Here is a 16,294-nt window from a genome sequence, read left to right as displayed (position 1 = left end):
TGTGTGTGTGTGGTAGAGGTGCTTTACATTTTATTGTTCTTTTTTAGAACAACTGGCAATCATCCTTCACTGTTTTGATGTCCTCTTGTCAAAGGCAAACCAGCACATTGGGAGCTTGAAGTGGGTGGCAGCATTCTTGATTGCCTCCACTCCCAGATCCTGCATTAGTTAGGATTCTAGAATTCTGCTTTATTAAACATTTTTATCCTGGGTTACAACGTACGTAAAGAGAACGCACCGGAAGTGTGCCTTCTGGGACACTTTTATATGTGTCTGTACTTCTGCTTTGCTTATACCTTTAGTTACTGTTTGGTGGCACTCAGTAGTGAAATATCCATCCTGAGTTTTCCCAAAGGCTGCCACATTGCGTGGGGTGGAGGCTGAGGTTTGGAGTTGCTGGGAGGGTGGTGGTGTGATTGGAGTCAAGAGGATTCACTTACCACTGTTTGACCTCACTTGCGCCCTAGGCACAAGTTCTGGGAGGGACCCTAGAAGGCACACTGTGCTTTCGCTCGCCATGGGGATCTGCAAGGAGGAGGGAGACGTTTCAAGGGGGTGGGGTGTTGCCACTTAATCATTACCACTGCTGACACCAATGAAAAGCAGGCAGTGGGGATCGTCTGCCTGGACACCTACGATGAGTAGAAAGGAGGCTGGATTCCTATTAAGTGTTAGGATGAGGTAGGGATGGGCAGAATATAAAACTGAGAAGGGGAAACAGAGTGACCTGTATTTCAGCTTCAGTGTACGGTTGATTTTTGTGGTCAAAGGGTCCAAATTGCCCTGGTTATTTCCAAACACTATCAGGAGAGGAACGGTTCTGTTTTCCAGCACCCCAGTGCGTGCCCAGGATACGAGGCAGCCTTGGGGACAAATATGTCCTTCCCTGAAATAGGAAGCCAACTATTTACTTACACAAATAACACTAGAAAAGGGCTTTATAAGCAGAATTGCAGCACCTGAGCTTTGGACGAAACCCTAGATTCGTCTCAAAAGGTTCCTTCCGGAGGAAGGAAAGTCCTAAGACTCTTAGGTGGAGCACTGGCTCAAACAACAATTTAAATCAAGTACAGCCTCCACAGTCTCCAGATTGAACCTGCCCAGACAAACACCCTCGAGACCGCTTCTGAACAAAGATGACAACACTACCATTTCAACCCGAATGGGATCACAACCTGGTTTCAGTATTCATTGTGTGAAATTAAAAAATCATATATATATCTATATAGTATAAAAAAGAAAATTCCCTTTTAAATCCTATGAATTTTCATCTTATTCACTTTCTCACCCCCTTCCTTCGTCACACTCCTATGACAAAACCACCACCCTGGTTAGATCTGACTCTGCTCACTTAGCTCCTGACCTCCATGTACCTGAAATGAGATTTGAAAAAAAGCACAGCAAAGCCAGGCTGGCAGCTCACACTTCAGATTCACAACCTCGAACCTCAGTGGCACCTTAGTGCTGCTAGGCAACCGTACGATGCACCCCTAGTCAATGTAGGTTGCTATATATCCCACTCAACCCCACTGAGTGAATGGATTAAATAAATAAACTTTATTTAGGATCCTGTTGATGCTACAGTTATGCTTGTCCGAGTTTAAAAGTGAATTTTATTTTAGAAGCATTTTTTTAGGTGAGCACTGGCCTTGGCATATTACCAGGTCAAAGAGAAGTATAGTGAAAAACACACTAAATCCAGAATCAGGGGACAAAGTTTCCATCATTTTGCCACTAGCTCTTGGTATTCATCTGGGCAAACCACTTACCACTTCTGACACTTGGTTTCTTTCTTTTTTTTTAAATTGAGGTGTGGTTGATTTACAACATTGTTATTAACATTGGTTTCAGATGCAGCAAAGTGATTCAGTTATATATATATATATATGTATATATTATTTTTTGGATTCTCTTCTGTTACAGGCTATTATAAGATATTGAATATTAAAAAAAAAATAAAGTGAGCACTGTTCTTGTACCCAGAAGACTTACATTCCAGGCCAAGCCCTGCCACTTCCTAGCGGGATGGCCCTGAGAGAGTCATGCTTCCTCCATGGAACTTGGTCTCCTCTATGAGCAGGGCAGCTGGACCAGGACTCTTAAAGATGGAGAGTCTCTCTAGGTATCGGTTGTATGAGTGAGATGAGGTCTCTACTTTCTGCCGGAGTTCACAGATCCATGATTCTTCCAGCCAAGCAAGCCCATAGCTGGGTGTCAAGCAGGGGAGAGACTAGAGGTCTCTGACATTTAAAGGAACCAAGGAGAAACACCGGCAGGAGGACGTGTCTCATCTTTATTGGTCTCTGGTTTTGATTTCTGGTCCTGCAGCTGGGATGAGTTTCCAAAGTACGCAAACCTCTCACACTAAAAGCAAACGGTGACTTTGGAGATGACGTTGGACTGGGGTTCAAGGACCCGGATTCTAACCCAACTCTGTCACTGACGTTTGGTCCCACCCTCTTCTTGGGCCTTGGTTTCTTCATCTGTATAATGAATAAGTTTGTGTCCTACTCTTGTTGTTTAGCCGACAAGTCGTGTCTGACTCTTTGCGACCCCATGGACTGTAGCCCACCAGGCTCCTCTGTCCATGAGAATTTCCAGGCAAGAAGCCTGGAGTGAGTTGCCATTTTCTCCTCCAGGGGATCTTCTTCACCCAGGGAGGGAACCCACATCTCCTGCTTAGCAGGCGGATTCTTTACCACTGAGCCATCAGGAAAGAGCCTAAGTACTCTAAGGATTTTTTTTTTAATTATTTATTTATTTATATTTATTTATTTGGCTGCACCAGGTCTTAGTTGAGGCACGAAGGATTTTTGATTCTCATTGTGGCAAGCAGACTCTTAGTGGGACCTAGCTCCCAGCCCAGGCATCAAACCTATTTCCCCTGGACTACCCCGCCAGGGAAGTCCCCAGGTGTCCTAAGCTTTTATCTGGCCTCTGCTATTTCCCAGTACTGGTGGCATCCTTTTCCCCTTTTAAACTTGCCTGTCTTGTGTCAAATCAGAATTGGCACAGCATCAGCATGTTTATGGTTTTACAAGCCCTGAAACATGCTTTGCAATTAAATGATGAAGTCATTGGAGTATTGCATGGAAACACCAAGGTCTTGAACAAGGGTAGGACTTTGGAATTGTAAGAGGAATGGACAGGCGTTCGTGGTAGAAACACCTGTCCTTGATCTTGAAACTGGCTGGACCAGTGACCACAGACTGAGGGAGACCCACTGTTTTGGGAATACTGTCTGGCACTTTCCCCTAGGATGTGGCATAGGGGGCAGTTTGGGTGCTACTTGGGCAAATCACTAAAAACAAATCAAAATCTCCAGGGAAAAGGTCATTTCAAATATCTTTCAGTCTTCCTGATTCCTTTAAGAGGCCAGTTGTGGGGCTCAGACATTTTAATAACTCTCAAACCTTTGCTATTCTGTCCCTCTATCCCCACTTTTTACTAAATAGAGCTCAGGCTCGGAATCTTTACCAGTCTAGAATTTGATAATATTGTCTTGCTTTACTGCATTTATTTTGTGGTCACTTTCCATGAGTGAAAGTTGGTATTTTTTTTCCATTTATTTTAAAAGACATATATTTAAGTTAAAAAAAAAAAAGAGAGCTGATTTCTATAAAATTATTAAGGAATAGCATGTGTTCTACCCAGATACTACAACATAGGGCCTGTGGTCCCTGGGGTTTGGTGGGCAGCATTCCCCAGCCCAAACTGGCATCATTCAGATAGGGGAGGGTTTTCTGGATACCACGACAGTGCTTATAATGCCATTTAGATCTACTGGATAACTCAGATTTGGGTCATTTTTTTTTTTCCTTTTAAAATCAATGTTTATCTTTTCCTGATTAATTTGTGCAAAACCTGGAACTACACAAAAACATGTAGAATTAAAGGAGAAAATACTTTAAAAAATATATGGAATAGAATGAAAAATAATTATCTCTCTACTCAGAAATAAACACTCTGAGTATGTTGGAAAGTTTTCCTTCCTCAGAGCACCAATATAACCATTATTATAATGTATATGTTTCATTTTTGTAGCCAATTTTGCCGCCTTAACATATAACATAAATGCGACCCCACACCATTCAAGACTCTTTATAAACATCTTAAATGGCTGTAAGGTTCTTTAACACAGAGAAGCCCCATAGTGGATTTCACCATTTCCCAGAAATCTGGGTTATGTCCAATTTTGTCTATTAAAATGTGATGGATAGTTTTATGCATGTTTTGCCTGCATTTGGGTTTCTTAAAAATTTTTTTTATTAGAGTATAGTCGATTTACAATGTGGTGTTAGTTTCAAGCGTACAGCAAAGTGAATTGGATCAGTTATACATATACATACATCCACCGTTTTTTTAGATTCTTTTCCCATATAAGGCATTACAGAGTATTAAGTAGAGTCCCCTGTGATATACGGTAGGTGTTGCTTGCACTTTGGGTGGTTTCTTAAAAATAATTTGAGAAGTGGCATTCCTAGTGGGAAGATTTTTAAGGCTTTTGGGATACATATTGCCAAGCTTTTTCCCAAAGCGTGGGAACCTGAAGCTACTCTGATCTGAACCGATGTGATTGAACACACTCAGGTTTGTGCATGTCAGGCGGCCTTGTTATCGGAAAGAGCTCAGACTGGGCCGATTCGGGCCAGTTACCGAAACTTACCACCTCCTGCTGATGCAGGTCTGACTAGCCCCTCCCCCATCTGTAATTCAAGAGCAAGTTTTCTTCACAGCTAGGCTCTCAAGTGTTCATATTTTGGCTCAGAAAGTACACGTGTCATGAACTTCACCTTATGCGATTCTTCATCATGTAAAGGGATCAACAACTGTTTTTTTCTTTTTTTTGGCTGTTCCAGGTCTTAGCTGTGACGTGGGATCCTCATTCTAGCACGTCGAATCTAGTTCCCTGGCCAGAGATGAAACGTGGGTCCCTACATTGGAGTGTGGACTCTTAGCCACTGGACCACCAGACAAATTCCAGGAACCATCAATTTTTGTTTGAGGAATCTCCATACTGTTTTCCACAGTGGTTGCACCAATGTACACCCCCACAAACAGGAACCAAGGGCTCCCTTTTCTCCATATCCTTGCCAACACTTGTTATTTGTTTCTATTTGATGATAGCCACTGCAAGAGGTGTGAAAAGGCATCTCATTGTGGTTCTGATTGCCCTGATGATTACTGATGTTGAGCATCTTATCATGTGTTTATCGGCCTTTATATATCTTTCTTGGAAATATGTCTATTCAGGTCCTCTACCCATTTTTAAACTGGGTGACAGTGAAAGTCGCTCAGTCATGTCCGACTCTTTGTGACTCCATGGACTGTAGCCTGCCAGGCTCCTCTGTCCATGAAATTCTCCAGGCCAGAATACTGGAGTGGGTAGTCAGCCATTCCCTTCTCCAGGGGATCTTCCCAACCCAGGGATCGAACCCAGGTCTCCTGCATTGCAGGCAGATTCTTTACTGTCTGAGCCACCAGGGAAGCCCAATTCAGAGGACCTTTGAATTGGGATTGGGCTTCAGGTCTATTCAGGTCCTCTGCCCATTTTTAAATTGGGTAGTTGGTTTCTATGATGTTGAATTATATGAGTTCTTTGTATATTTTGGATATTAACCCCTTGCTAAATATATCATTTGAAAGTATGTTCTCTCCAGTGGAAATATGTCCTCCTGTTCAGGAGGACATATTTTCATTTTGTCGGTAGCTTCCTTTGCTATGTAAAAGCTTTTCAGTTTGGTGCAGCCCCATTTGTTCATTTTTGCTCTTTTTTCCATTGCTTGAGGAGACATCTCTAAAAAAAAAAAAAAATACTGCCTTTGCTTTCTTCTAAAAGTTTCATGGTTTCAGGTCTTACATTCGTCATTAATCTGTTCTGAGCTTATTTTTGTGCATGGTGTGAGAAAGTAGTCCAGTGTGTTTATTTGCAGGTGACTGTCCAGATTTTACTGTATCATTGGTTACCTCTGGGACTTCATCTATCAATACCAGGTAACCCTTTTTGGGAGTCTCTGTGCCTGATTTGGGGAGGTGTGTTTGTGCCTCATAGGTAAGACGGGGCACAGCAGCCTTCAAACCTAAGAATGAGATACATTTGGGATGTGTTGGTCTTTAATCTTCTTTCATAGGTCGAAGTTCTCATTATTTTCCTCCTCCGTGCCAACAGAATAAAATGCAAAACCACTCACCACCGTTAACAGAGCCCTCTCCTTTTCACCTGGCTGTGTCCTAGCTTCCCTGTGCTCTGTTCTGGAACACTTTTCCACTAAAATGAACTCTGTGTTCTAAGAAAACGCCCTGTCCCCAAATTCCTGTCTGTCTCATCCTTTCCAAGCCTTGCCCAGGCAGTCACCTCTGCCTGTTCCATGTCCCTGTCCCACTTCACCCCCACGCTGCCTGACAATCTCTGCAATGCTGAGCTCAAGTCCCACCTCCTAGAAGCTTCTGGAAGCCAGCATCGGGCTTTGGCATTAAACAGCCTGTGTTCAAACTCCAGTTCTGTCCCAGACAGGGCAGCTGTAAATATGTTACTCAGTCTTTCTGAGCCTCAGTTTCCTGATCTGTTAAAAAAAATAAAAAATAAGAGAGGGGGATATGTCCTTCACAGTTTTAAAGATTAAATGAGACGACGTGAATGAAACCGCCTGGTATGGAGGGGACAGTCCAGAACTATTTTGACTATTGATGGAATTTCCCTCCTGGACAAGTTGGATTTACTCTCCCTTTCCTGCAGTTCCAGAGCATTCTGTAGCTCACTCCTGCCCTGACGGAGAGACTTCAGTGTATGTGAGGTGGGATTGGAAGCTTATTTTACTTACCTTCGTATCTGCCCTGAGGCCTTTAGCATAATATTTGTGCTCAAAAAGTAAAATTAAGTTGAACCAACTCTTCGGGTTTTGCTCTCTTTTTTTCTGTGACATTCATTCCAACAGCCTCTGAGTCTGAAGTCAGTGAAGCTGCCTGATTTTTGGGGGGTGCTCCGGCCTCACCAGTCTGCTCAAGGGACATTTCCACATAAAGGCCTCATAAGCACCCCCCAACCCGACTTCCTGCGCACACTCCCCCCTACAGTCTGGAGCAGCAGTTCTCAGCCAGGGCGCTTTACTCCCCAGGGGATGTTTGGCAGTGGCTGGAGGTGTTTTGGGTTGTCACACAAGAGTGGAGGGGGCTCCTCCTGGCACCAGTAGCGATCAGGGATGCTGCGAAACATCCCATGTCCCCAGGACAGCCGCCAGACGAGGAATTATCCTGCCCCAAGGGTCGACAGCACCGAGGCTGGGAGACCAGAAGGAGAGGGCAGCTTGTGTAAGGCAGTGAGACCGTGGCGCCCCTCTGCTCACAGCCCTCTCAAAGCCCGCATCTTCCCAGGGTAAAATCCGCAGTCCTCACATCTCCCTTTTTTCTGTCTAACAGCTTTGTTGACATCATAATCTGCACAGAACCCATCCTTCTAACATGTAAAATCCAGTGGCTTTTAGGAATCTGTCATGCCTCCATCGCCACCATGGATTTCATGTTTTATTGGTGTACTTATTTTTTAAAAATAGTCTATTCATTTAGTTTTGGCTGTGCTGGGTTTTCGTTGCTGAGGGGGCTTTTCTGTGGTTGCGGTGAGCAGGGCTCCTCTCCAGTCGCAGTGCGCGGGCTTCTCAGGGCAGTGGCTTCTCTTGTTGCGGAGCGCGGGCTCTAGGTGCACGGGCTTCTGTCGTGATGGCTCGTGGGCTCAGTAGTTGCAGCTCCCGAGCTCTACAGCACAGGCTCAGCAGTTGGCACACGGATTTAGTTGCTCCCCGGCATGTGGGATCTTCCCAAATCGGGGATCGAACCCATGTCTCCTGCATTGGCAGGCAGGTTCTTTACCACTGAGCCAGCAGGGAAGCGTTCACCATGGATTTTGGAATACTCTGATTATTCCTCCCAAGAAAACCCACCTACACCCCCTAAGCCATCAGTTCCCAGTCTCGCCTTCCCGCCAAGTCCTAGGCAAGCACTGGTCTGCTTTCTGTCTCTACAGAGTTGCCTATTCTAGACATTTCATATAAGTGGAATCATACAATATGTGCGTGTGCTTCCTCTGTTACCGACTTCTTTGACTCAGCGTAGAGTTTTCAGGGCCACTCATGCTGTAACGTGTATCAGTGTTTCATTCTTCTTTTCAAGGAATAACACTCTATGGTAATGATTTGCCACATCTTATTTATCCCTCCAATAGTCGATGGACATTTGGGTTTTTGCTACTTTTGGGCTATCATGAAGAGTGCTGCATGAACACTTGTATACAAGTTTGTTTTTTTTTTTTGCGAACATGTTTTCATTTCTCTTGGGTGTGCATCTAAGTGGTTGGCTGATCTGAAAACTCTATGTGTAACCTTTTGAGGAGTTGCCTGGATGCTTTCTCCTCCCTTTTCTCTAAGGATACACATCTGACCAACCACTGCAGGCTGCGGTTCTTCCGCCCGAATGTGCATCTTCCTCTGTCTCCAGACTTCTCACCTGGACGGCCACAGCACCTCCTAATAGGGACCCCCGGAGAAACAGGGACCCCAGAGCACTTCCTGCACCCTGTCTGGGGGCTGGCCCGGGCATCAGCCTTTCTGACGCTCCCCAGGTGGCGTCGATGGACGGCCTAGTGGGAGAACCACAGCGCCTCCTTCCCTCCAATTGGTCATCACCCTGCCACCTGAACGCCATTTTCTAAACTAAATCTGATCGTATCACCCACACGCTTCTCAAAACCCCTCTTTGGCTCCCCCACAATAAAATCTGAACACCCCGGGATGTGCACAGGTTTCTGTGATCTCCATCTGCCCACCTCCCAGTCTTTCCTCCTTTCCCTTCCTGATTCAGGGCGCAGGCACACCCGGCCATGCTGAGGCACACACTCTTTCTTCCATGTGCCCACTCGCCACACGTCTGTGCCCTTTCTCCAGAGCCTTTTTTCATCTTTCCAGCCTCCTCCGGCAAGTCTTGCCTGACTGCTTCCCTGGGGACCTGGCTCAGGCTGAGTGAGTCTCCCTTTGGGCAGCCTTCCCTCCCCACGCTGTCATGCCTGTGTTCACTGGCCTCGCGTCCGTCAGGGCCAGGGCTTTTATGTCATCTATCTCTGCACCCTCCGCCTGCTGACACCCAGGTGCCGTTTGTCTGTCTGGGTTGGTGTGAAGGGTGAAGAGGTAAAAGCCTGTTGATCCACGGGGGCAGGGACCAGGGAGGTGATCCTACCACTTGCCCAGCGGTCCACTCCCGAGTCCAAACAGGAGCCCTGGGGCAGCCAGCAGGCTGCTCAACGGCCTCCCTGCCTGGACCCGTGAGTCCCCATGCCTTCCACCCTGCATCTTCATCCAGGTGCGTCTCCCGCCCCAAGGTGTGGCCAGCAGGAAAGGGGGAGGGGGGCCGGGCGGGACAGTCCTTCTGCAGCTAAAGGCCAAGTACCCCAGCGCAGAGATAAATCAGATGCTTCTACTTTCAAAGGGCCCCAGTGGGGTGGAACGTCCCCTCTCCTGTCTTTGGCCATAAACCTCCAGGCTCAAGAAGTTAATTGCTCTCCACTGGAGAAGCTATAAAGAGCAGGGCTCATCAACGGTCGGCAGAGAACACAGGCTGGACCGACCCCCTGGGCGCGGTCCTGGCTGCAGGCGCCCCACCTGTTCAACCTCCTGGCCTTCCCCTCCTGGGGTGGGCCACACTGTCTCTGGGGGGACCTATTGGAGGATGCAGGCCTTGACTGCTGGTGCTGGAGGCCCCCGGGGGGTTTGCACCCTGTAAATCCTGGGCTCCTTTCTGCGGCTCTGTCTACAGGGACACGCTGCTTCACTTGCTGTGACTAAGAGGAGCACTGGAAAGGGTGTCTGGCTCTGCTGTCAGCCACGTGACCGTGGGCGACTCCCGTCCCCTCTCAGGCTCGTGGTTCCCTCTGAGGTTCGGGGATGGGGGAGGGTGGACCAGGTGACCCTGAAGGCGGCTGTCAACTCCAATGTCACAGTTTGTCCCACCTGAGCGCAAAGCTGTGTGACGTCTTCCTCTTAGGGCCTGAGTTGTTAGGAAAACTATAGTTGGGAAGATGAACCAAACACAGCAAAAAAAAGCAAACTTGAAAGTAACTCCTCTTTGTATTTTCATTTGTTCTACATCTGGCCTCTGCACACACCAGGGGAGAACAGCACTGCACGAAGCGTCTCCCAGACCTGAGTTTCGCTTCTGCTCTGACAGGCAGTGCCCTCTGGGGCCAGTCACTTTCCCCTCAGTAGGCCTCAGTTTTCTGATTGGAAAATGGGGACACTCATATCTCTACCTGTCATTCAGGAGACACGCGCTGAGAGTCTCCTATAGGCGTGGCCTAGCCCCAGCTCGGGGAGGAGATAGAAGGCGGGTGAGATGCGATGCGAACGCGCAAGGAACTCCAGGTGGAGCCAGGAGACAGCCACATACACGATTGTGGTTCACGATAGTGAGTGATGCAAGAATCGTAGTAAAAAGAACGACAAGAGCTGGCATTCAGCTAGGGCTTCTCAGCACTGGGCTCTCTGCCAGGGGCTTGCTTGTTGCATTCAGTCCTGTATCGACCCTACAAGCTGACACCACAAACATCCTCGTTTCACAGGTGCTCAGGAAAGGTGCCCTAGAGGAAAGGGTGCGTGTATCTGTCGAGACCTGCAGTGTGTGCAGGAGCTTGTAATGCGCAGTCTGAAGGGTGAACCAAGGCCTCGGCCCACAAGCCCATACAGCTGGAGCCCATGTAGGGCTGGGTGGGTTGGGGGCTGGTGATGACAGGGAGGTGGGGGAGCAGCCATGAGGGCTTTTGTGAGCCATGTGAAGGGGTGAGGAAAGCCCTAGGGAACCAGCTTGGTGGCCGATGGCTCAGAGAATAGGTTGAGCAGGCTGAGAAAGGAGACTGGAGCCCCACAGACCTGCCAGTGACTGAGGGCCTCTTGGAGAATGTTGTCATAGTTTTCAGGAAGAGGTGAGGACCTGAGCTGAGGGCTGGGGGGCAGAGGGAACTGATGGCCTAAGCGGGTGACGGTGCATCATGGGGGCAGAGGGTGATCAAGGCCAGTGGGATCATGCACCAGGCAGGCTCCTGGAAATCTGGAGCCCAGGTTCCAGCACCAGGTTCATTGCCAGAATGACCACTGGCCCACCTGCCACCTCAGCTGTCAACATGTGGGGAAGGACCCAGAGGTGGAGAAGGACCAAGCTTTCCTGGCCTGGCAAGGATTCTGCAGAACAAAGATGCCAGGAGGCCAGACCTTACAGAAAAAGAAATTTATGGACATTTGTTAAACGGAAAAATTAAAAAAAAAACATTTCTTCCTCTTACAGCTTATATGCATTTCCTCTTAAATACAAGGTGTTTAAAAGTCAATACTAAATGTTCAATAATGATTAGCTGCATCTGAGATTCCCAAGCGAAAGCTGGAGTCAAGTGCCCTGTCTAGTCAAGAAAGCGAGGGCAGAACCAGACTTGTCTGGTGGGTCATCTGGCTACTGAACTTCCTACTACAAAGTCCAAGAGTTAAAGAGGGTTGGGACGAGCATGGGGATAGAGGAGCAGCGGGATGAAGACCAGGGAGCACACACAGTCCTGCGGGAAGATAAGATTGTGGTGACTGGGCAAGGAGGCACGGCAGACCCGGGGGGAAGGATGGCGTGATCACTGTTTCTATTACTATACATCGGTGGTTCAGCACCCGGCTGCCTGCTTGGGAAGGCATGGAGTTATCTCTCTGCCTCACCGCACACATCCCCCGCAAAACTCTTAACATCTATGGGAGAGTGCATATAAATCAACAAACACGTGGAAAACAATGTCCAATAGAGAACTGGATATGTCATGGGATACTGATGCTATGAACTATTATCAAATCGTTGAAGTCAGGTTTTAGAATATTTAGTGCTCATGGTATATTATTAGGTGAAATGGCAGGCTACAAGAAAGTATACAGGTTATAACCACAATTTTGTTGACTGTTTTCTGACAATATATCTGGAAGAGTGTTTATTTATTTATTTTTTTGGCTGCAAGGCACGTGGGGTCTTAGCCCGTGGAGCAGGGATCGAGCCCTGTATTGGAGGGTGAAGTCTTAACCACTGTACCACCAGGGAAGTCCTGATAATAGAGCTAATCTCAAGACATTTTTACTTACATATTTGCTGCTGTTGTTCAGTTACCCAGGCGTGTCTAACTCTTTGCGACCCCGTGGACTGCAGCACGCCAGGCCTCCCTGCCCCTCATCATCTCCCAGAGTCTGCCCAAGTTCATGTCCGTTGAATCAGTGGTGCCATCCAGCCTTCTCATCCTCTGTCACCCGCTTCTCCTTCTGCCTTCAAGCATACTTACATAGACTTACTGTTTTGTTTTTTCTTAAACTTCCACAATGAAGATCCGTCACTTGTATAATATGAAAAATCGAGAAATGTTATTTAGAAAATAAACCTAATATTAAAATGATTTAAACCCTTTGGTAAAGGAGAGTGGAAGCAAGCCAAGGGAGCCTCCCTCTTGAAGGCTGGGCTGCAGTTGCTGGAGCAGCTCTACTTCTTCCTGATGTCCTGCGGCGGAATGACCACACACGGCTATAAACTTCTGGAACCTGACACCGCGTGTGGGCTGTGCTTCTCTGCTGAGGGAACCTGCTGGCCCAGTCTAGGAACCTGCTCTTGTGTGACACCAGACAGTCAAGGGGTGACCGTCTCTCCGTTTCCGGGGGGGGAGTGGAATTATGTTCATGGTTAGCATTTTCTCAATTAAAAATGTTCTCCTATAAAATGTTCTTAAACATTTGATGCCTGATGTTACCCTGATATATTAGCATCCAGTTTTGAGACTGTACCAGATTTAGTCCCTTTTTTTTTTTTTTTTAAGCTGCACTGGGTCTTCATTGCAAAGCGCAGGCCCTTCATGGCGGTGTGGGGCCTTCTCTAGTTGTGGTGTATGGGCTTCGTTTGTTGTGGAGCACCAGGTCTAGAGCAGGCGGGCTCAGTAGCTACGGTGTGCAGGCTTCTCTAGGTGGGGGCTCGCGGGCTTAGCTGCCCTGCAGCATGTGGGATCTTAATCCTCCAACCAGGGACTGAATCTGCACTGGAAGATAGATTCTTAACCACCGGACCACCAGGGAAATCCCAGATTTATTCTTGATTATATATCTAACTGTCTTAAGTCGATGGGCTTCCCTGGCAGCTCAGCTGGTAAAGAATCTGCCTGCAAGGCAGGAGATCCCAGTTTGATCCCTGGGTCTGGAAGATCCCTTGGAGAAGGGATAGGCTACCTACTCCAGTATTCTGGCCTGGAGAATCCCATGGACTATAAAGAGTCACAAAGAGTTGGACATGACTGAGCAACTTTCACTTTCACTTTTTCACTAAGTTGATACATCAACATTTCAGTACGCACTGGTTCTTGAAAGAATGAAGATTACAACAGCCTGGGTGTCTGTTTTTCAAGTTCTTCTACATGATTCTGAAACATTCCAGCTTGAGACCTACTGTTGGTGTGTGTTCTAAAGTCGGGGGCCTCACAGTTTGCTATAATTAGAATTATTTGTGCGATTTTAAACCTCCCCATGGCAAAAGTACACCCCAGAAGATGGGGGGAAAATGGAAACAGTGGCAGATTTTATTTTCTTGGGCTCCAAAATTCCTCCGGATGGTGACCACAGCCATGAAATTAAAAGACGCTTTCCTTGGAAGAAAAGCTATGAAAAATCTAGACAGCATATTAAAAAGCAGAAACATAATTTTGCCAACAAAGGTCCATATAATCAAAGCTATGTTTTTTCCAGTAGTCATGTATGGATGTGAGAGGTGGACCATAAAGAAGACTGAGTGCCAAAGAATTGATGCTTTCAAACTGTGGTGCTGGCGAAGACTCCTGAGAGTCCCTTGGACTGCAAGGATATCAAACCAGTCAGTCCTAAAGGAAATTAACCTTGAATATTTATTGGAAGGACGGATGCTGAAGCTGAAGCTCCAATACTTTGGCCACCTGATGTGAAGGGCCGACTCATTAGAAAAGACGCTGATGGTGGGAAAGATCGAGGGCAGGAGGATAAGGGGGCGACAGAGAATGAGATGGTTGGATGGCATCATTGACTCAATGAACATGAGTTTGAGCAAACTCCGGGAGACAGTGAAGGACAGGGAAGCCTGGTGTGCTGTAGTCCATGGGTTCACAAAAAGCTGGACACAGCTTAGTGACTGACAACAACAGATCACTAAACTCAGAATTGGTATTTTTTTAAGTCCCCCAAGTAATTCCAATGTGCAGTCCAGTTTGAGAACCATTGTTTTAAAGCAACCTGAAATTCAGGTGCTGTGGTTCCCGAGCCTGAGAAACAGCTTTGGTGAAAAGCCTGCGTCTGACTCATTTTGTGTCCTCTGTCTCCATCTCTTGGCCATTCTGCTACATTGCTATAATTTGCGGTTTGAGTTTCCAAGACATGCTGCTGCTTTTAAGAATGTTTGTCAACTAGTGAATATAACAAAAACAGGAAGGAGTTTCACGGATACAGAGAACAAACTAGTGGCTATCAATCGGGAAAGTGATGGGGGAGGGGCAAAATAGGAGTAGGAGATTAAGAGGCATAAACTACTATGTATAAGATAAATAAGCCACAAGGATATACTATATATAGCTCAGGGTTTATAGCCAATGTTTTATAACAACTATAAATGCAGTATAACCTTTAAAGATTGTGAGTCACTATGTTGTACGCCTCAAACTTATTATATAAGTTTATTTATATATATATATAACTGCAGCCCACCAGTGTCCTCCATTCATGGGATTTTCCAGGCAAGAGTACTGGAGTGGGGTGCCATTGCCTTCTCCATATATAACATATATATGTATTATATATATTATCATATAATATATAATGTTATATATAAAAAAATCTCAACTTTTAAAAAAGAATATTTACTGAAAGAAATTAGAGAACCAAAAAAAGTTAAAACTTTTAAATAACAGAAATAGCTGCAAAATATATTCTTATTTATAATAGGATGATTTAAGTGTTAGAAAAAGAAGTAATGTAGTGCATCTAGGATCTTTTCTGTGCTTGGCAAATAAAAAGCAACCAATGGGGTAAAGAATCCACCTGCAATGCAGAAGATGTAGGAGATGAGGTTTCGATCCCTGAGTTGGAAATATCCCCTGGAGGAGGGCATGGCAACCTACTCCAGTATCCTTGCCTGGAGAATCCCATGGACAGAGGGGCCTGGGTGGGCTATACTCCGTGGGGTCGAAAGAATCAGACACAACTGAGTGTTATAAATTTTCATCAAAGCCTTGCTTTAACTGTACCTATACATTTTGATATGTTATATTTTCATTTTTGTTAAGCTTCAAGTATTTTCTTATATGCTTTGAGACTTCCCCCTTTGACCTATGGATTAATTAGAAGTATATTATTTATTTTCAAGTACTTAAGAGATTTCCTGGTGATTGATTTCAGGCTTAATTCCATTATGGTCAGAGATCACAGACGGCATGATTTCGACTCTTTCAAATCCATCCAGGTTTGTTTCATGATGCAGAATATGGTCGAGCTGTTCTGTTGGTTGCTGAGAAAGGAGTGAGTGCTGAAGTCGACAACGGTAATTGCTGACTCGTCGTTTCTCCTTTCAGGTCTATTGGTCTTTGCTTTGTGTGTTTTGAAGTTATGTTGTTAGGTTCACAGCCATTTAGGATTGTTAGGCCTTGTCTGTGACGTGACACTCTTATCTTTATGCAATTTCCCTGTTTATTCCTGATAAGTTTTCTTGCTCCAAAGTCTATCGTGTCTGATAGCATATAGCTACTCCAAATTCTTTTTTATTAGTACTAATATTTGCATGGTATAGTTTTCTTTTTTTCCTTTCAAACTTTACTAATTTTAAATGGGTTTCTTATAAATAGCATATAGTTGGATCTTGGATGGGCTTCCCAGGTGGCAGTAGTGGTAAAGAACCCACTTGCTGCTGCAGGAGACATAAGAGACGTGGGTTCGATTCCTGGGTCGGGAAGATCCCCTAGAGAAGGAAATGGCAACCTGCTTCAGTATTCTTGCCTGGAAACCCATGGACAGAGGAGCCTGGCGGGCTACAGTCCACAGGATCGCAGAGAGTCAGACACGACCGAATCATTAGCCTTAGCACAAATCTTGGGTATTTTTACATTCTGACAATCTCTTTTAATTAGTATATTTAGACTGTTCAAAACTTAATGTAATTGTTGATATGCTTGGATCTACTAGTTTGGGTTTTCTATTTGTCCCCTATGTTTTTCATTCCTGCCTTCTTCTGTATTATTTGAATA

The sequence above is a fragment of the Bison bison genome, unplaced genomic scaffold, assembly GCF_000754665.1.
Source record: "Bison bison bison isolate TAMUID 2011002044 unplaced genomic scaffold, Bison_UMD1.0 scf7180017864472, whole genome shotgun sequence".
NCBI lineage: Eukaryota > Metazoa > Chordata > Mammalia > Artiodactyla > Bovidae > Bison > Bison bison.
The sequence above is the reverse complement of the archived record's forward strand: the minus strand, read 5'-3'. Positions refer to the sequence as shown.